Source organism: Cavia porcellus, unplaced genomic scaffold (genome assembly GCF_034190915.1).
Source record: "Cavia porcellus strain 051 isolate PalLab524CR breed Dunkin Hartley unplaced genomic scaffold, mCavPor4.1 scaffold_301, whole genome shotgun sequence".
In the NCBI taxonomy this organism is placed as follows: Eukaryota; Metazoa; Chordata; class Mammalia; order Rodentia; family Caviidae; genus Cavia; species Cavia porcellus.
The window spans coordinates 1,018-23,102 of record NW_026947784.1 but is presented as its reverse complement, the minus strand read 5'-3'; positions in this window follow the sequence as shown (position 1 = coordinate 23,102).

Here is a 22,085-nt window from a genome sequence, read left to right as displayed (position 1 = left end):
GTGTGATATTTTATTGTGAAATGGGCTGTAAGTTAGGTTTTCCTATAGGTCAGTATAAACATGAAAGTCATGCTAATGTCACAAGGGAATCACTGGTACACTATTATGTTCATTAGATTTGATATATTTATCTTTTTTAGTAAGCATGGTGCTATGAAGTCCAGGCTGGCTTTGAGATCACTTTATAAACCAGAGTGGTCTCAACAAGTCTCCTTCCTCAGTGTCTTAAGTAATGGGCTCAATGCACTAGCCATCAGGCCTAGTTTAGATTTGGTATATTCGGTGTATTCAGTATATTTTACTTCAACTGCTTTTGTTGTTAAAGTATTTCCACTATTTTACATCCAGCATCAGGAGAACCCTCAGTCTTGTTGAGGTGGTGATGTGCATACCACCAGCCTCGTGACATTCTCTCCTGGGTTCAGTGCTGTCAGGGTACTGTAGTGAAACATAGGTGTACATAACTGCTTCTTTTTGTAAATTCCTTAGAAAAGATTTTTAAAATTTCCATGGATAATCAGAGGGTCAATTTCCCTGACTATAGTTTCATTCAAATGCCCATGGTTATGTAGTGTGTAGGACACACAGAAACATATCACATAGTTCCAGTGAGGGGTTTATCAAAACAGATGTGAAGATTATTTTGTGAAGGTTTGTGTTCCTGATTATTTCATTTGAATGAGCCTCAGGTTTTCTCACTGTTGTTTATGTGAAGCAGACCAGATGACCACTTTAATATATGAAGTGATATAAAGCCTGTTTGGATTTTAAGTATCTAAAGAACTGCTCTGGTGCTGTGGCCTGCTTAGTAATGGTCAACTTGGATTACCCAGTGAATGAAGTCATCATGGTTTTGGGACAGAACATGCATTGATGGATTGTTTAAAACAGCATTAAAGGAGAACTAGAGGGAAAGGAGCTGGGATGTTGATTCTCATGGAGAAGCTGGTAGCACTGGTTTTCCAGATATGATCTCAGCCATCATCATCATCATCAAAGAAGCTCAGGTCCTCATTATTGCTGTGCATGGCTACTGTTCTCTTTTGAAGATCTCTGGCTCTTATCTTGAGATTCATGCCTTGACTCCAGTAATGATCACTCAACTTTGTGGCACAGATTCTATGACCAAAGGAACAGAGATTCTAGCTTCTAACACTGAATTTTGAGCCTTCCTGGGTACTATCTTAACAGAGACTTTCATGACACATTGTAAGTGCCTCTAAGTCTCCAGGTAAACTTTTGATTGTCCTGGCCATGGCCTCAAATTCTTCAGCTGTACTTGTGTTGGATATTGTCATAGCATTCAAGTACTCAGTTGTATTTTTTGGTATCTAGTATCTGAAAAGCTGTACATCTCTCTAAATCTGACATTCTGGGATAAATATGTTTAAATTATCTTATCAATTATAAGTTCCATGTTAAGTGTCTTTCCTCACAAACCCTGACTATAACAGATGGGAAAGGATAAGATGTGACATATTTGAGACAGGAGAAATTTCTTTAGTTACCTAAAGTTATATGCCATTTTTCTCTTGGAAAGAAACCCAGATATATCAATAGATTGATTTTTAGGACTGTTGATAGCTTCTCCAATACTATCAAGCCATTACATTTTGTGTTGCATGGGCAAGAAGTAGGTGTGTTAGGAACCTACATGGTGCTGCAAGTCACCTGAACATAAGCCTTTGCAACCTATGCTGTCTGGCCTCTGTGTACGTAAATTGTCACTAAAGGATGCACTCACAGAGGCAGTAATTTTTCATTGGCAAATAATTTGCAAGTCTCTCAAGTCTTTTACTGGTGTTCTGATGTGAAGAAAAATGTAGAATGCACAACCTGAGTTCCAAGAAATAATTGTGATACCAATATATACCTATCTGAACTCAATTAACATACAAAAATCAAATCCAGACTACAAAAATGCTTTGAAAGACATTTCTATGAAGCCTGACACTACTTTGGAAATCCCTGCTAAGTTTTATAAGGTCCCTACTACTTTTCATGATCCCCTACCTCCTGAGATAGCTGGCCTAGTTCTTTCCTGTTAACATGCATCAAAAATAGCCACTTTTGTGATTCCAAATGTCATTGTTGCTGCTTATTCAGGCATATTGTTGATTCAAGTGTGATCTCTCTTACCCATTCAACTAAATGTTTCTGAATCTGTAGCTAAACTAACTGTCTTGTCTTATGTCTACTCTAAAGCTTGTCATGTTATTTGTGGAAATCAACGATTTGACTGCAATTTGTTGTCTCCTGCTATTCCCATAGGAGATGCATGCCGAAGCCTCTCCTAAACTGTTGACAACCTTTCCTTTTCATGTTTGCTACTGGAGCTGGTGTTTCTCTTTTACTTCACTAAGTTGGTGATATTTTATTTCCATGGGCAATGCTATTCCCTCTCATCTCTTGAGATTTACTGGAACACCTATAGTCCTTAGAATTGATTTAATCACTACTATCTTGGCACTTACCAAGGCTTACTTTTCCTTTTTGCTGTCCTCTGCTGTTCCCTCTGCAAACACAGGCCTGTAGAATTAGCTCAGTGGCATGAATGCCTGTCTTGCAAATGCACAGTCATGATTTTGATCCAATGCTCTTTGAATCCCCACTTTTTAAGAAAAATTTATTTAAAAGGAAAAAGAGAAAAAAACAAAAAAAGTGGTGTAAGGGTACAAGTAATACAGACAAAAAAAAAACAGTAAGAAATCACCAGTTAATAGATTACACATTATCATCTTAGAGATAGTTGCTCAAGTCACAGTATCAAAGCATACAAAGTGGACATTCAACAGTGAGACTGTAAACAGTTGTCTTCAATGATCCAACCAAAAACATTAATATGGTCATCTATTTAACACACCTAAACACACTTGCAGTTGTATCCCTCAGAGCACTTTTTCCCCTCTCTTTTTTACAACACAATTTACACATTTTGGATTTTATTACTCCTTGGTGCTTATTACTTTTTTGGAAGAGAATAAAGTCAAATATTACAAAACAAATCTGTCAGTCAAAACCAAGGATAGACATAGCACATGATGTAAAAACAGAGTACAAGGTTATCAACAATTGTTACCATAATTCCTCTTGCTTCCTTAAAAAGAATAGTCTACCTCATTAGGTATTATAAAGTTGAACTAAGCAGTAGAGAATAAGACCAATAAAACCTAAACATTGTAAACATTACAGGACTTCCAAAGGAGATAATAGTCAAATGAGAATGGGCATCTTAGTGAATCTTATTGCCTTATAAATAGTTGCCTATACCCTTAAACTTGATACTATCATACAGAATGGAAAAGAGTCTAATCAGTCAAAACAAGATAGTGGGAGTATTACGTGACTTCAAATCAAGTTAATAGGAAATCAAAAATGTTACTATAATATATATTGCTAATTTCTTTTATTTTTTCCCCTTAATTAAAAAATCATAAAAAATAACTAAATATTTTTTAATGAATAAGGGAGAGATTGAGATAAAAGAGGACATAACTACATAACAATACAGGTCAAAGCATGACAATTTCAGCAACCTAGTGCTTCAGCACAAATAACCCGACTTAATAGTAGTTACCATAGTGTCTGTCTTTTTCCTTGAAATATTTGAATATAATTTCATATACTATACCTTCAAATATTTCCATATCAAGCATCCCAGAATAAAGCCATTTCAATTAATAAGTGAAAACTTTGTAAGGCTTCAAGGCCACATAATGGGGAATCATGTGAATCCCCACTTTGTATAATCCACTCTTGTATCTTGAACACTTATTTGTAAGAAGACAATATGTAAACAACCAGTGATTTCTTATATATAGTTAATTTTGTCTTTGAAAGCATATATCTTTTCTACCTGTGTTCTGTTTTGTTTCGTTTATTTTAATAAAAAATAAGAAAAGAATATCTCTTCTCTTTAAACAATTAAAAAAGAAAAATGCACTTCCTGCACAGGTTTTACTATTCTCTTCATGGTGCTATTTACTTTAGGTCAGTTGTCCCAATGAGGCTGTTTTCTTCCCTGATTCAAATACATTCTTGCCAGTATATACCTCTGACAAACCCTTTTGTATGATACAGAACTCCCCAAGACCCATGTGGGCCAGGGATGATGCCTCTGTTGATCTGGGGAAGGGGCATCCTCTGTGTTTTTGCTAAGGTCTTGCGTGGATTTCTGCTAATTGTGTTTGCCCTGTATGGAATGAGTTGGCATCGTAGGCTACAAAATGCAATTCCACCATTTCAACTCTCCCTGAATCAGGCCTTTGATCCTTTTTATAAGATCTCTGTTGTTGGTCTAAAGCAAATCCAACTGGTTGATTCATAGTTGTAGATTTGAAATTTGTAAGAAGGTATTGTAATTTGGCTTGATTAAGGATATGCTTGAGTGCACTCCGAATTTGTAAGATGTTTATCAATCTGTTCATATATCAGTTGCCTGTTTGTCCATTCCATTTTTAAGCAGTTGCTGAGCTAGTGATTGTTCATACCTGTAAAGCAGAAAGCAAAAATACCCACACAGGCATGCTCAAGTGGCACAGAACATCTGGGAAACACGCTGAGGGCATGGAATGCTTGAGGTGAACAGGTGTTCCAGCACTGGGAGCATGGGGTTTAAGAGGGCAGCTAATTTAACAAAGAGGCATGGTACAAGTAGATAAATGGCCTTTGTGGAAATTAAATATTCTCACAGACCCCGACAAGTCGTGTGCTGATTTCTGTGTTTGTTTGAATCCATACTGATCATCTGTCTGTTTGTCCATTTGTCCACTCTGTGAACAGCAATTCCTTTCATTTTAAGCTCAGTAACTTTTCTCTTTTTCCAAGTTTGCATTGTTTGATCAAAGATATGTTTGGGTTGTGAATTTACGAAGCATGGTTTCACATTGGTTGACAGCTGCTCAAAATGTCACAAAGCCTGGGTATATGAATGCAATATGTTGTTATTCATCACTGATTTATAGTTTCATTATTTAGAAATTATGTTATTAGGATGAATAAACACAGTCCTGGAGGTGAAAAGATGGTGGATAGGTAACAGCAGGCTACAGAGTTTCTCTGAGATGTCAACTTAGATTCCAAAAATAATACAGCATAGTGAGACCCAGGCAGGGGGAGATAGACCCTCCTAAGCCTGGAAAAAATTAAGCTCAGAGAAACCATTTAAAAATACAGTCCCAGTGCTTCTCCTGAAACAGCTACAGTCTCGGTTATGCCACTTGAACTTGCTGCCACTACTACACTTGATATCATGCAGCCAAGATTTATGGAACTACACAAAAGCTCATCAGTTTCATCTCACTGGAAATGCATTTGCACTGAGGATGGGAGCCAGTGATCTTAACTGACAAGCTGAGTTGGCAGGGAACCCTGCATCGACCTGTGGTGAGTGATGGGAATAAACCCCTTCCATAGACCTCCAAGAGTAGACATTCAGGGACAGCTCAAATTGGCCAGAACAAGGGGCTGCAGTGACTTCAATCAGCTTCTCCCTTCTTAAGTGCGATTGATGGGGAGCACCTGTCCTGTGTCATGCCTCAGGCTGAAACCAATAGGCTAGCCCATACCAGTCCCGATGCCTGTCAGTTCACCCTAATGCAGTGAAGCCTTCAGCAGGCTGATTAATCCAGAGGAGGTGGGCCCAGCATAGGCTTCCCTGGTCTGTATCTACATAGTACACTGCACTGGGTGGGTACATACAATCAGCACTTCAGACAAACTGTAACCAACAAAGAAAGAACCTGGACCTCCCATATATACCTGTATGGAAGAAACAAAAAAGAATAAGAGGAAGCAACAAAAAAGGGTTCCCATTCCCCAAACATGATAACATGGATCCAGGAAAGGTAAATGCAAAGGAGAATGAGGATAGCAAACATGCAATATCAGACATGGCCCCAGTAGACATAAAGCAGTATCTTAAGGAATGCATAGTAATTTGAAAGCTGAAGCATTTAACCGAGTAAAGCAAGATATAAATAGAATAATTTAAGAAATGCTAAGCACCTCTCAAGGAAAAACATGGAAAAAGGGAAGAAAGCAAAAAAACGGGAGAATTGTTTCATGAGGAAAATAGAGAAAATATAGAAGAAAGGAAGCTGGTTCAAAGAGACAACCATGAATTTAAAAACTCCTTTGAAAGATGGCAAAATTGATTGCAAGAAACTAAGGATAGATTATCCAAACCAGAGGACAGGTTTGCACTATGGGATCATGAAAGGAAAAAATTCTTAAAAATAACAAGGAAACAAGTAGTAACAATACAAAGGCTAGATGATGACAAAAGGATGTATATAACTTAAGAATAGTGAATGTGAATGAAGAAGCAGGAGTACAAACAAAGTTACTACAAAGGCTATTCACAAAAATAAGGAAAACATCCCAAGCATAGGAAAAGGAAAAAATACTCAGGTGTATGAGGCATACAGAACTCCAGCCACCTAAACCAAAACAGAACTACACATAGGGTTAGGGTTAGGGTTAGGGTTAGGGTTAGGGTTAGGGTAAACCAAAACAGAACTACACATAGGCATATAATAATCAAGATCCCAGAAATCCAATATAAGAACAGAATATTAAAAGCTGTCAGAGACAAGAAACAGATCATTTATAAGGGAAAGTCCATCAGGATTACATCAGACTTCTTGGCACAAACCATCAAATTGAGAAGAAAATGGAGTGAATCATTCCAAGTCCTGAAAGAAAATAACATACAGCCCAGATTGATGCATCCTGAAAAAATTTCCTAGAAATTAATGGAGAAACAAGATGCTTCCATGATGAAGAGGAACTGGCAGAATTCACAACCAGCAACCCAATCCTACAGAGAATACTACAGGACATTCTAAACTAGAGAAAATCACCAGGATTTCAGGAACAGTGGTAGAGAGGCCACAATGAATGGAGCAAAACGCAAGCTGAAGAAGACAAGTAGACAGTTGATGACAGAAAAATAGAACAACAGAAATGAGACAGAGAAGGTTGGATATAATTTCTAATGCCGATGTCCTATACACACTAAATTAAAGAAAAAAAGAAATAATCACAGGCAGAGTGGATCAAGAAATAGGGCAAACTGAGATGCTCGTTTTAGGAACTATAATTGACCTGAAGAAGGGTATTAGGACTAAAACTGAATATGAGAAAATACAACTTGATGTGATAGGGAATGAGAGAGTAATAGGGGCAACTGGACCAGTATTTATGGGTAGGTTGGAAAGATAGGCTTTAATAAGTAAAGAAATACAACTAGAGATCAAGTCCAGTAGGGAGAAAGTTCAGAGACACTTAGATAAATAGCAAGTTTCCCCCCACAATATAAAATCAAGGGTGTTGGGGAGACCCATACACAGTACACCCTGGGGGAGTGAAGGGGGAAGGATAGTCTTTAAAAAGACAGAAGAAGACATTGCTATAAGTGTATCAGGAATTAAAACCCATATTACTTGTACCACTCTGTTTAGATAGAACTTATTCCATCCCAGTTTTTATACAAGCACTAGATCTGAGGGCACAGACAGCTATCCCAAAAATATCAACATATAGCACAGTAATCATTTTTAATTTCCTGTTAACTTAAACTGGATTCCTCTATAACTTATACTGTTATATCATTACTGATTTTAGTTAAATCTGATTTGTTTGATTGCTTCTTGTTATTGACTATTTTATTCAAAACCGTTAGTTTGATAGTATCGTCAGTGTAGACAACTATACTGAAAATAGAAATGATTCATATAATACCCATTCTGACTTGATTAACATCTGTTTTTGTAGCTCTACACTATCTACAAAGTTCTATTTCTGTTAATACTGTTATGCAGTGATATATTCGATTATACTTTATCTGATGATATAGCCATTTTTATTGATGATAACAAGAGACAACACAGTAACCATGGTAGAACTCCTTGTACAGCAGTTTTATCTCTTTTTAGTTTTATGTATCTCTAGGATTATGTTTTGCTCTGTCCTGCTTTGTTCTGTTTCTCTCTCTAACATACAAAGGATAGTAACACATGATAAGATGCATGCTTCCATAAAGCCTATCAACAATTTCCAAGAACTGATGTTATGACACATGATGAAATGAACAAATACTTTGAAGGAGAAAAAAAGGGACTACAGAACCCACTGCTGGTTCCATAGTGTCATGATGTTAAATCAAGCAATACTATTAATCTTCAAATAGAGTGATTTTAATCTGCTTTGGTTTGTTTAAACTCATCATAAATGAAGATACGGATAAATACATACATGTTTAAGTGTATAGGATTGATTGCCATATTACTTAGTTTTTATTAGATAGTGGAATAGAACTATTTGAAGTCTCGCTGTTTGAATTCCCATTTATATGTTCCACTTTTGTATCTTGAACAATTATTTGTAAGAGGACAATAAATCACATAAACTAGTGATTTATTATTGTTTATTATTTTCTTTGAATGTATGTACTATTTATGCCCGCTTTCTGTTTTGTTTTTTCTTTATTTAAATAAAAATAAATTTAAAAAGATAAATAAATAAACAAAGTCCCTTAGCAGTGAAATTGGTGGACCAAGCTCTGATTGATAAATAAGAAAGCAGCTGTCTGGTAATATTTTTAACCAGTTTTTGTCCATTGATTAGAGACCTCAATGATCTCCAGAGCATTATAGGAGACACCTCAAATAAATTTATGAAATGTATTCCTAAATGTTCACATTGGTCATTTTAAAATGAAGGAATACATATTTTTGGTTTGATGATGCCTGTATAAAGGTTTCACATGTTTATGACAGTTGATTGTAATCAACTATATGATATATTGCATATATTTGGAATTCCAGATGCATAAGACTCCATGATTGTAAAGCGGGGATTACTTATGGTAACAGATTTTTGTCTCATGTGCACACCTTTGGTGATAACAAAGACTTGTTCACACATTCAACTAAAGATCAATAAGTTGTTCAATAATACACAAAAATCTTCTTGTGTATTTGATAAGGCTGATTGACTAAAAGGGATATTTTATATCAAAACAGGAATTTAGATTATTTCAAGAATCTCATGATTGTCATGATGCAATACTATGTATGTTTCTGATTCCTGATATATTATGTAAAATATGCAACTGTTAAAACTGTAGGTATTCAAATGCTAAAATGTCCATGAATAGAAGAAAATAGGATTCATTTAATGTTCTAAGTTGTTTCATGTTTAGATAATATAATAACATAAAACTTACTGCCTCTAATATACTCTATTGTTACCAAAAGCTTCTTTTGGATATTTGACAGCTAAGTTTTGGAAGCCAAAACTTACAGAAAGAGATGGGCTAAATGGATAGCCAATATTTTGGCCCCAGCCAGTCAAGGGTAGTGGAGACCCAGGATATAAAATACTCTTTGATTGCATCATCCTAAGATATTCAGTGAGTTCCTGGTTGTCTCATCAAGAAGAAGATGAGACCACAGATGAAAGTCACCTTCAATGCAAGTTGTGCCTAAGAAGAGTCACCAGGAGAAAAATCTCCAAAGCTTTCACAGAGAGCAATGTGGTCAAGCAATGATTGTGACTCTTCTAAGAGGCTGACACTGACAGAAGAGCCATGAGGTGTTATGCATGGTTCTAAGATAACTCCTGAGAAGACCTAAGTGACCTTGATAGGAAGTAAGTAACTGACTGTAGTTGTCATGGTTTATGCATGTGTCCCATAGGCCTCATACGTTTGCACTGTGTATTTGTGATGGTTCATTGTCTAGTACTTGGATTGATGCTGTCACTGCTAAACCCACATTGGGGTGGAGCCAGGATGTAATTCAATGGCAGGAAGGTGTGTCTTGCTTTTCGCTGGTTCCTGCTTGCTCTTTGCAGCCTCCATGAACTGTGGCCCAGCCATACCTGCCTGCCTTGGAGCCAGAACTGAAACCTGCAAACCTTTCAGTTCACAGAAGTGTGAACTGAAACCTCCAAAAACTGTAAGAAATGAACCTTTCCTTTCTCAACTTGGGCTTCAGTTATTTTGTCTCACAAACAAGTAAAAAGTAACTAAGACAGAATTTGGTACATACAAGTGGGGTCATTTGCTGTGACTATACTTGACTATGCTTTTTGAGAGGCTTTGGAAATAGCTTGTGGGCAGAGTTTGGCAAGCTTTGGACATGTCTCCTGGATGCATAGAGCTGGAGCCATTTAGGATGTTCTGTGGAGGAGACCAGAAGGCTGATAGAGGGCCTGATGATAAAGACCAGGCTTGGGAGGTTTTTGTTGTGAAGAAGGACTGCATTGGTTGTTGGACTCCACATGATATGTGTTATGGCTTGGCAGAAGGTTTGTCTGCAAACCTCAAGGTTTGCTCCTGCCCAGAGAAGAAATAGAAACAGCAAATAAATATGTGATAAAATGTTCTGCATCACTCATTATTTAAGAATTGCAAATTAAATAACACTGATATGTCACCTTGCCCAAGAAAAAATGCCTACTGTCAAGAAATCAAGCAATAACGAATGCTGGAGAGGTTGTGGGGGAAAAAGGAACCCTTCTCCATTGTTGGTGGTAAAGCAACCACTGTGGAAATCAGCGTGGAGATTCCACACAAACTAGGTCTACAGGTCCCACTCAACTCAGCTATTCTCCTTCTGGGTATCTACCAAAAAAATAAAAATCATTATACCACAGTGGTATGTGTGCACCCACGTTTATAGCAGCACAGTTTGTGGTAGCCAGATCTTGGATGGAATGCAGGACCTCTAGCTTGCCAGGCAGGCTATTAAGCTAAATCCCTGGACCACATTTTTTTTTACTTTTTAACTTTGAAATAAAATGGGTTTGGGAGAAAAACAAGGACTGAGGTAAAGACTTTCAGTGCAAATACACATCGGACTATCTGAGGTCAACATTCCAGAACACAGCCAGCTCCAGAAGCCTCCACAATCTTTCACTGGGGATCCACAATTACAGGGTGGTTTTTTTTTCTGTAATTATTCTTGGTGGGGAAGGCAGGCAGGGGGGCAGGAGCCAATCAGTGATGAAGAGGCCAGCTGTATGAACTGTCCAATCAGGCGGACCAAGGTAGGCGGTCTCTCCCGCTGTCATGGCGTCAATTGAAAGGCCAGGGCAGAAAAGAGAGCACTAGATGTTTGCTAGATCACAATTTTTTGCTTCTATTTGATGTTGACTGCTTAGAAAGAACCTCGGAGAGACCTCCAAACTACGCAATGGTGATGTTATGGGATGGGAGCAGTGAAATGGGGTGGAATCCGATTGAGACCAGTTAGAAGTGGTGAGAAGGGGCTGGGGGTTTAGCTCACTGGCATAAGCGCCTGCCTTGAAAGCAGGCAGTCATAAGTTCGATCCCCGGTACCGATAAAAAGGAAAAAGACCAAAAATAAAATAAAAAAAAAAAAAAAAAAAAAAACAAGTGGTGAGAATCAGCTGTGCTGTCTAGAGCCTGTGTGCTTAGCCTCAAACCCTGAGGTCCTCTAGTGCTAGCAGTGAGTCATCCTCTGTCCCTTTTACCCCTCTCTGGGTCCAGGACAGTTCTGGGTCGCTAGAACACTGTCGCCACTGTGATACCACCAGGCCACAATGCCATTTTTAAAATCGCCTGCTGCCCTTGCTCCTCCAACAGTCTGGGCCCAGGACGGGACATGAGGAGACCCTGATTCCGATGCGGTTTCAAGCTGGGTGCAGCTGTAATAAGCTAGGTCTCTGCTCTCATTCCTGTCAGCAACAGATCTGAAAGTCAGAAGTTTATAAATGTCTGTGATGCAGGACCTCATAGCTACAACTGATCTCCTTAAACTTAGGCATTTATGTATTTTGTGATCGCCTAAATTTATACTATGTTCTCGTATTTACATGCTCATGAAAGGTGGAGGCAAAGGTTCTGAGAATTCAAAGATGTATAGTGATGTGCCTCAGTGGAGGAAGGCTTCCCAAACACCGGATGAACTGCTGTGTATTATAGAGAACAATGCAAAGAGTTTCTGAACATACTTTATGTGACACATGTGCTCATAGATGATGTTTGGGAGAACATCCATAGAGGTTTAAATTTTGAGAAAAATGAAGCAGATTATAAAAGTGTCACCAAGGGCAGGGTAAAGTGTGCTTGCTAAGACAAATTCCAGAAAGGGCTGCCTGTTAAATTCTCACTGAAAAATGCCTAAATGTAGTCATTTGCATGAACATATACAAGTGATATCCTACTGAATGGAAAGGAATGTGGGTGTCATCTCTGAATTAAGAGGTGATTTAATAGCTTGGTTGATTGTATACATTGTTGAAATATGGAAATGCTCTGTGGTGGACTTTACTAAGTGGTGTAAAGAAGATGCCATAAATTGAAATTGTGCAGGTGTATCAATAGCTTAGTCCATGAATGGTTTTCTGCTTAGGGTAGATCAGATGAGCATGGAAAGGATGTGGAAGTGACTGGCAGGACCAAGATTGCCAATAGCAGGACATACAACAGAGAGTGTTGTCCCTGAAAATCAGGTAGTTCTTAGGGTAAGCATGAAGTTAAAGGTGGCTTATTGTTTCTTCCTTGAGGTGAATAACACCAGCTCTGGTAAGAATCACTATTCCACATCCTTGTCAACCCATGAATTCTTTGTTCTTCACTTGAGATCTAATTTAGATTATCTCTAATTATGACCCAGTGTCATGAAGGTTAAATTTGAATTTTTTTGTAACAGGGATCAAACTCATGATCTCAAGGTTGCTAGGTAGGTGTTCATGCTGTTGAGCTAAATACCCAGCTCTGAAAGTGTTTTCTGTGTACTATGTATGATATCACCATTGTTCCTCAGAAAACGTTGAATATTGTGGAATTTTTCTATATTGTATGGATATAATTTTTAAAGGAAACCAAAGGTGTCTTATGCACTCACTTTTCAAGTTTCACATTGTCTGTGGGGTGTCTCCATCAGGGTTTCTACATTTCAGGCAGCTCTGTAACTTAGGCTAGCCCCAATCTCAAGGAAGTTCTCCTGCATCAGCCTCCCAAGATATATTTCTTATATATGAATGGAGAGTGAACACTTGGTGACACTGAGCTATAATTTGAAACTTGTACCTGGTTTCATTGTTTATACATTTTTTACATACAGCAGTTTTCCATGAACATTTGAGTTATTATTTATGTATCATATTTGATGTTATTTATGTTTTGTTCTATGAAACCAAATTTAAATATCAAAATGCTGCTTAACTATATTAAGAACAAAGGACTCAGTGGCCTAAATGAGATTGGAAGAAATATCATTGGTAGCATATCAAAGTGATTGATGAGATATTTGTCTGCCTCTGTTCTTTATGGGTGCTGGTCCTGCAGGCTCTCATTATAAGCTCTCTTTAGAGGCAGTGCACAGGGACTCTTGCAGTGACTCAGCGTAAGAATCAGTGCTCCTATTTGGCTGTTACATTAGCTGTGAGTTGCAATATAGCATCAAATTTGCTGTCTCAAAAAATGTGTATATACAAAAATTAATCCCCAAGATGTGGAATTAAGATTTGAAGAAATCAGTCTCCATTCAGCTGTTTTGTTTGGTTTTATTTGTGTAGTTTAGTTTTGTTTTATTGAGACAAGTTTTCTCTATGTATATCAGGTAGATTTGAACCTTTATGGAGCACAAAATTGCCCAACCTCAAAGCAGTATTCCTGTTTCAGCCTCTTGAGTCCTGGAATTATAGATATGTGTGTTTTTACCCCAGAAAATATTGAGGCTTGTAACTTAGCTGTGTTGTAGGTTGACATAATAAATGACATCTTGAGCTTTGCATTTAACTAGTGCCCTGTATTTCACTCAGAAAAATGGAAAATCACTCAAGGTATAAGTCCCAGGATAAAAGCAAAATGAGCCATACCCAAAGGAAAAAAAAATAAACTGCTCAACAAAAGAAGCAGAATACAGTTGTCATCCAAAAATTATTATAAGATTCTAGCTAAATGGTTTCCAACAGGATATTTTTGTGATTCTATCTTTTAAAACATCTCTAAATTTCCAGTTCAGAGCCTTTTGTTTAGATCCTGAAATGGGGGTAGGGATTCTGTATAAAAGTGGTCCTGAGACCAGCTAATGAAATTCCACATTTCTCAATTGGGATGCTTGGCTTGCTATATTATTGTTCACAAACTCACCTCAAGCTGCAGAAACCTTACTGACACAAGCAAACCTCAGGATTAAATGACAGTGCCGCTGAAATGAAAGAATAGTAGTGAAAAGGAGAGGAGATAAAAGACAAACACCATGTGCTATAATGCCCAGCTCTTTTCCCCAGCAATGAAGAAGCTGAAACAGGAGAATGGCCATTCAAAGACATGGTATTCAAAGACAGCCTAACCTACATAGTGAGTGCAAGGCTGGCCAGAACTCCAAGGTGAGACTGTGTCTTTAAATCAAAAAACTAAAAAAAAAAAAAAAAAAAAAAAAAAACAACCAAGTAGACAGAAAGACTATTGAAAACAAACAATAATAGAGCTGAGTGAAATTTGACTTATGTAAAATGGGAATTATTGAATGATGTTGCAGAGGAAAGAAGGCCATGTAGTGGCATCTAGGAGGCAGTGACAAACACAGACTTAGGAATGGCACCTATTGTGCTACAGGACAACAGTGACCTCCTTCCTCCAATACATTTGCAGTTCACTAGACTGAGGACTTCTAAAACCTCATGGAAATGTTAAACTCAGTGCAAACAAGCAGCTTGAAATTCTGGCGTTCGAACAATGCCTTTAGCAGACATTTCATATTTAAATTGAGATAAGAGAAATATAATCATGCCCTGTTTGACATCATATAAATCAAGTTTAATGGCTCACAACATTGAGAAATGAAGTCATAAACCAAAAGAATTTCACAAATTTTCTTAATAAAAAAGAGAGAAGAATAGCCCTGAATTTTCAGGAGTGGTCATCGGATTTTTGTCCGCAGACCTATTGTCAGGGGTCATTTATACAGGAAAGTGACAATGTGGATACAGTGTGGGTCTCAGACTACAATAAACCTATAAGCTTATATCTTCTTAACTAATATTATTAAGAAGGGGAACAAGTCAGCCAGAAAAGGTATGTGGAAAGAGCCAAGGCATTTTGTGGGAACAATAGTCCACTTGTTCTGGTCATTGAGTATGGTAACTGAGGCCTATCTGAACTTCCTGGAGGAGGTTGTGGTAACTGTAGTACATTTCAAGCTGTTGTTTTTCTCTTCAGGACCATGTAGACCTGGTCACTGCATCTTCACCTTCAGGTCTGTCTTTCTTCAGCTGTGCCTGTAGCAGTGATTGTTGTATTTAGTTTTTTGTATTATTGACTATTTGAGGTTCCAGTCCCTCTCTGATTGTGTATCAATTTCTACATTGACATCCTTTGCTAAAATCACAGTTCTATTTGAATGAATAGAGTGAAATATTCATTAATACAGGCCAGAGATTTATCTCAGGAGGCAGAAACGCCTGCATGGAAAGTGCTAGGTTGTAACTTTGATCCTGGTACCTAAAAAAAAGTTATTTAAACTGCAAGGAAAGAAAATAATTTCATTTGTGAAAATGTAGGTTTATAAAATTTATAACTAAATAAGTCAATGGCAAATTAAACATTGTTAATAGTCATATTTAGAATCTAAAGTAGTTGGGGCTGGGGATTGAGCTCAGCGATACAAGGAGCTGCCTGGAGAGCACAAGGTCATGAGTTCAATTCCTCATACAGAAAAAAAAAAACACAGTTGTCAACGATGCAGTGCTATGAGCACATTTATTGAAACTAATACTTGGTATTTAATAGGCTCAATGTTTCTTTTGTGGTCTATGAAATATCTGCAGATAGCATGGCAATTAAGTGAATGATATACTGTCCCTTATAGGATTGCTATTTTCTGAGTTGGTTTTATTTTTTGTTTTCCCACATACTTGAAAGTTGAAAATGTTGGCCGGTGCTTGGTAGAAAAACTGTGATAATAACTTTTTTCAATTTAGTGATATATTTCCCTATATTCATTAAGAACATTTTGTTTGCTAAAGTTACTCCAAGTTGAATTGATAAACAGTTCTTAAATTTACAGGCAGCTGAGTTAGTTAGAAATAGAGGCAACCATACCATGATATAGTGGAATGAATTCCTGATCTTCTATGTCTGGTATGAGTTTGTGTTCTCTAAAGTGCAAGAATGAATATTAGAAACAACAATGTTGAAAGGAGGAATATATTTACTGATAGAAAGAAAGTGAAAATATTTTGCTCTAAATAGGATATTTTGGAATGGCAGGTGAAACCAGGGGACGTTTACCTTGAAGTCACTTTCCTCTCCCCTATTCCACCTACCTGTGGCCAGAAAAGAATCTCAATCAGCTACTTGTATATCAGCAATGGCACCTTTAAGCACCACCCAAGTCAAAAACTATATGTATGCAGCCCCGGCATTTCCAGAAAAAAAAGCCAGACCCCCAGTGGTTCATGGGGTTCTCTCCATGCTCTTAGAATCAAGGCCATTTTGACTTTATGTTCTGTTTTTTACTACACCAAAAATCCTATCAGAAAGCTTCTGTCTGAGACAAAAAGGAGGGATTCTGAGCCAGTAGCAAAGGACTCTGATTTTATAGAATAAAATCATGTGCTGAGTGTGATAGCTCAGACCCCAGCATAAAACCCAAGGAAGCAGGAAATTAAAATTTGAGGAGCAAAGGCTTTATTGTAGGACAGGCCAGGTGATGCAATCTCAGGGAGCCAATTTGGAGACTGTGTGCCTTACAGCTAAAAAGGTTAGATTTTAAAGCTGAAAACCACAGGAATGTTGTGGACTTTGACCCAGTTTGATAACTTTCTTGTAGTTAAACATTTCTTAGGGACAGTGCATTGTATTGCAGATAGGCTGAAGGGGGATTGATTACAAGAAACTGAAACTTAAAGCTTTTATGGGAAATGGAGACTTAACCTAAGAATTGGGGAGGGAAGGGGAATTTACAAGGAGCTGAAACTTAAGTCATTACTGGAGATGGAATTTTAATCTCTATTGAAATGGCACATATAGAACAGGAAGGGGCACATTGGTTAGAACTAGGTTACAACAGTGAGATAGGTTTAAAGTGGGTTAGATTACTGAGGTTACTGAGGAGGTAAATTAGCACAATAGAGAAGCAGAATATAAGAAATGTGAAAGTGGCCTTTTATTTAAAGAATGTAGAGAGGAGCCCACAGCCACAAAGGGTTTGGCTCCCCTCCTCCTGGACTCCCTATGGGGTTATGTGATTGTTATAACTCAGACCCCAGAATAAAATGCAAGGAAGCAAGAAATTAAAATTTAGGGAGCAAAGGTTTTATTTTAGGCCAGATGTGGCAAAGAGTCTCCGGGAGCTAATTTGGAGACTGGACATCTGACAGAAAAAAGTCAGGGCTTTTATCTTGTACATCCACAAACAGCTGCTGGTCACACAATGCAAAAAAGGGGATGGGGTGTGGCACACTACAAAACAGAAACATGCTGCCTTACATTTCATGGGAAGAGCAAGATTCAGGTAACATCCAAGTTTTCCCCTAAACAAGCAAGTTTAGATAAGAAATCCTGTTTTCCTCAGCAGAGACTAGAAGTCTAGCAGTGATTAACAACTTCTGTTAGCTCATCTTAGCACCACATCTGTTATTTGTAAAGGGCAAAAATGGTTAACATATCAATTAGGTAAGATTTTACATTTTTTTACAGAGGAGAGCATTGATTAACATATTAATTAGGTCATCCAGAGGGGGAAGAGAAAAACACATATACAGCAAGGCCAATTTACAGGTATTGCTATGATACAAAAATAACAAAGCTATTTTTCTAGACTACAACAGAGGTATATGTGACTTTTGAGTGGATGTGGTGCTTGGAGGGGACATTATGTCATGCAAGGAGCTGATGGGAATTTTCTTTAGGGCCCTGGGAAAGAAAGAGGAAGTTGTAATCAAGGAAAAAAGAGTAAGTGGCTATATGAGTAAGCATTCCTGATCTTGCCTTCTTCCACCTTGAACTACCAACATGAGGTTCTGTAATTGATTCTAGGGCAAAACTCTTTCAAGTACATCCTCCAAAACAACAAATTTTTGCCACATGTCTTCCTCCATGGCTGGTGGTAAACCATTCATAAGAAATACTGTTAGTCATTTCCTTAATGCATTGTAGATACCATAACCAAAATTACAGATCATTTCACTTTCAGAAAACAAAAGTAGCACTTAAAGTCTGGGATAAAGCCCTTCAGGGCAAGCATTCCTGGAAAGGTGAGATCAACATTGTAGAATACAAACTACTACTGATTTATCTGACTTCAGGAAAGAGAAAAATTTATAATGATACTCCTATAGAGTAATGAATCTCCCAGTCTAATATGTCTGGTATGAGTTTGTATTCTCTAAAGTCAAAGAATGAATTTTAGGAACAACAGAAATAAAGAGCACAATATACTTATTGAGAGAAAGAAAGCTACCTGAGAGAGAGAAGGGGTCCTGAGTGGGATGCCAAACGCTGTCTTTCTAGGGAACTTTATAGAGTAAAATCATGTGGTGAGATGAGTTTAAGGTGGGGAAAAATCAGAACTCACAATGCAGATGGGCATAAGATGGGACAGAGCTATGGTAGCCATTAAGATTATAAGTTCATGTAAAGTTGATTAAATTGGGAACAAAGTGGGAATGGAGTCACACAGAAAGCAGGCATTCTTAGGCAGCAGTGACTTTTCCCTTAGGGTTTTGGGCGGGTGACTCCTGAGTTCATCAAGATTATAGGATATATTTAAAATGTCAGTCCTTAGGATAAGGATACTTTTCTTTGAATGGCAACTCCTGACTCCTCAGAGTGCTATGGGACTATTTAGAATATCAGTCTTTAGGATATGGATGAATTTGCTTATCATTTGTCTTGAGACTTGTCCCATAGCATGAGGTGTCAGTCTTCCCCATAGTTGCAAGGTATCTGGTCTCCTGCATGGGCTCCTTGGGGGGACCTAGCCATGTCTCCTGCCAATATTATTTAAATAACTCAGGTCTCTATAACAGTACTGTTTATAAAATTGATTAGAGATGTCTTGTGGTCTGGGTGAAAGATCTGGGGATGACAATGTGCAATGTATGTACCAGTGTTGCCCCCTGATTAACATGATTTGAAATTTAATTTTTGTTGATGTGTTTTTTCACTGAAATAAAATGGATTTGAAAATTAAAAGCCTGAGGTAAAGCTCTTCAGTACAAACACTCCTCTGATAGAGCTGAGTTCACCACTGTAGAAGACTGGCAGCTCCAGAACTCTCTGCACTACAGTCTACCATTTGGCATCCTCTCTTGCAGGGAGGGGTTCCTTTCCCTGTTTATTGTTGACTCAGAAGGAGGGCAGTAGAGCAGGAGTCAATCAGTGATGAAGGGGCAGGCTATATGAACTGTCCAATTTTCAGGCCATTGCTGGCTGTGACTTTTGTCTCTTCCGGTGTCTCAGCATGATTTACCTTTTTTGAGTACGATACTGGTAACAAAACACTTGCTGGATCTCATTTAGTACTTTTGATGTCCTGTGGCCTGATTAGCAAAGAACCTGAGAAATCCTGGAACCATGAAATGGTGAGGTTGTGGATGGGAGCCCAAAGATAGGGTGGATTGGGTGAAACAGTTTACAAGTATTTAGGAGTAGTTCTGGTGTCTGGAGCCTCAGGTATTTAGTTAGCTTCAGCTCCTGAGGTCCTCCTGCATTGGCCATGGGTCATTCACTGTTCCTTTTGCCTCTTGCTGTTGGTAAGGGTGATTTGGTGTCCCCAGAACCCTGGCTTCACTATGACAGCAGCAGACTCAAGTATCATCTTTGAAATTCACTGCTGGCCTGGTAACTCCATCATCTTAGGCATTGCAAGGAGCTTGGGAAGACCCTGACTATGATGCTTTTTGTAGCTTGTAGAGCAGTAATGAGCTAGGTCTCTGCTCTCTTTCCTCAGAATAGCAGATCTGGAATGTCCAAAGTTTATTAATATCTGTAATGCAGGGCCTCATAGCCACAATAGCTAAACTTAAACTTGGGCTTTTTTGTATTTATAGTGATCTCCTCAATTTATAGTATGTTCTCATATTTCCATCCTCATGACAGGTAGTGGCAAAGATCCTGAGAATTCAGATATGTGTAGTAGTGTGCCTCAGTTGAAAAAGGCTTCCCAAACAACTGGTGAACTTCTGTGTATTATACAGATCAGTGCAAAATAATTTCTGAACATACTTAATTATTTAGGTGGCACCCTTGCTCACAGACTAGGTTTGTGAGAACAGCCATAGAGTTTTTTTTTTTTTTTTATTTAAGAGGAAAAAGAGAAAAACACAAAACAAACCAAAGCGGCGTAAGGGTACACGCAATACAGAACTACAAAACAAAACAAAACAAAACAAAACAAAAAACCATAACAGTAAGAAATTACCTGCTAGTAGATTACACACTATTTTCTTGAAAATAGTTCCTCAAATCACAGTATCAAAGAACACAAGGTGGACATTCAAACAGGGAGACTGCAAACAGCTGTGTTCAATGTTCCAAAAACATTGATAAAATCAGCTATTTAACACCCCCAAACACACTTGCTGTTATATCCGTTAGAGCTCTTTTTCTTTTTTTTTCCCTCTCTTTTTTACAACAAAATTTACACATCTTGGATTTTATTACTCCTTAGTGCTTATTACTTTCTTTGGGGGGGGGGGGAAGAATACAGTCAAATATGGCAAAACAAAGCTGTCAGTCAATACCAAGGATAGACATAGCACATGGTGTAGAACAGAGTACAAGTTTATCAACAATGGTTATCAACGTTGTCCCTTGTTTCCTTAAAAAGAATTGTCTATCTTATTAGATATTATAAAAGTTGGACAAAACTCATCATCATTGGTCATTAGAGAAATGCAAATTAAAACCACACTGAGATACCATCTCACTCCTGAAAGAATGGCCAGGATCAAGAAAACCGACAACAAATGCTGGAGAGGCTGTGGGGAAAAAGGAACTCTCCTGCACTGCTGGTGGGAGTGTAGACTGGTACAGCCTTTGTGGAGATCTGTCTGGAGATTTCTCAAAAAGTTGGGACTGGAAATCCCATTTATTCCAGCTATTCCACTTCTAGGCATATTCCCAGAAGAACTGAAAGCATCATACCACAGTGATATATGTGCACCTATGTTTATAGCAGCACAATTTGTAATCGCCAGATCTTGGAAACAACCCAAGTGCCCATCAACTGAGGAATGGATAAAAAAGTTGTGGTATTTCTATACAATGGAGTATTATTCAGCTATAAAGAAGGATCACATTGAGATATTTATCAATAAATGGGCGCAGCTTGAGACCATACTCATAAGTGAAATAAATCAATCTCGCATGTGTGAATACCGAATAGTTTCCCTAATGTAAGTAATGATTCAAATATATAAAAATATGTGGTAATCATGATTCCCCATTAGGTGGCCTTGAAGCCTTATAAAGTTTTCACTCATTAATTAGAAAGGCTTTATTCTGGGCTTCTTGATATGAAAATATTTGAAGCTAGAGTATATGAAGTTTTACCCAAATATTTCAAGGAAAAAGACACTATGGTAACTACTATTAAGTCAGGTTATAAGGTGGTGAAGTACTAGGTTATTGAAACAGTCATGCTGTGACCTCTATTGTTATATTGTTATGTCCTGTTTTATCTCAATCTCCCCCTTATTGTTTCAAAAAAAATTATTTAGTCATTTCTTATGTTTGTCTTAAAGAAAAAATTCAAAAAAATTAGGATATATAAATAGTAACTCTTTTCGATTTCCTATTAACTTGTTTTGAAGTCCTGTAGTACTCCCATGATCTTGTTTTGACTGATTAGACTCTGTTCCATTCTATATGATAGTATCAAGTTTGAAGACATAGGCAACTACTTTGAAGACAATAAGATTCACTAAGATACCCATTCTGGTTTGACTATTGTCTTCTTTGGAAGTCCTGTAATGTTTACAATGCCTAAGTTTTATTGGTCTTGTTCTCTACTGTTTTAGCCATAGAGTTTTGAAGTCTGAGAAAAATGAAGCAAATATGAAAGTGTTATCAAGGAAAGGGTAAAAATTTTTGAAGGACA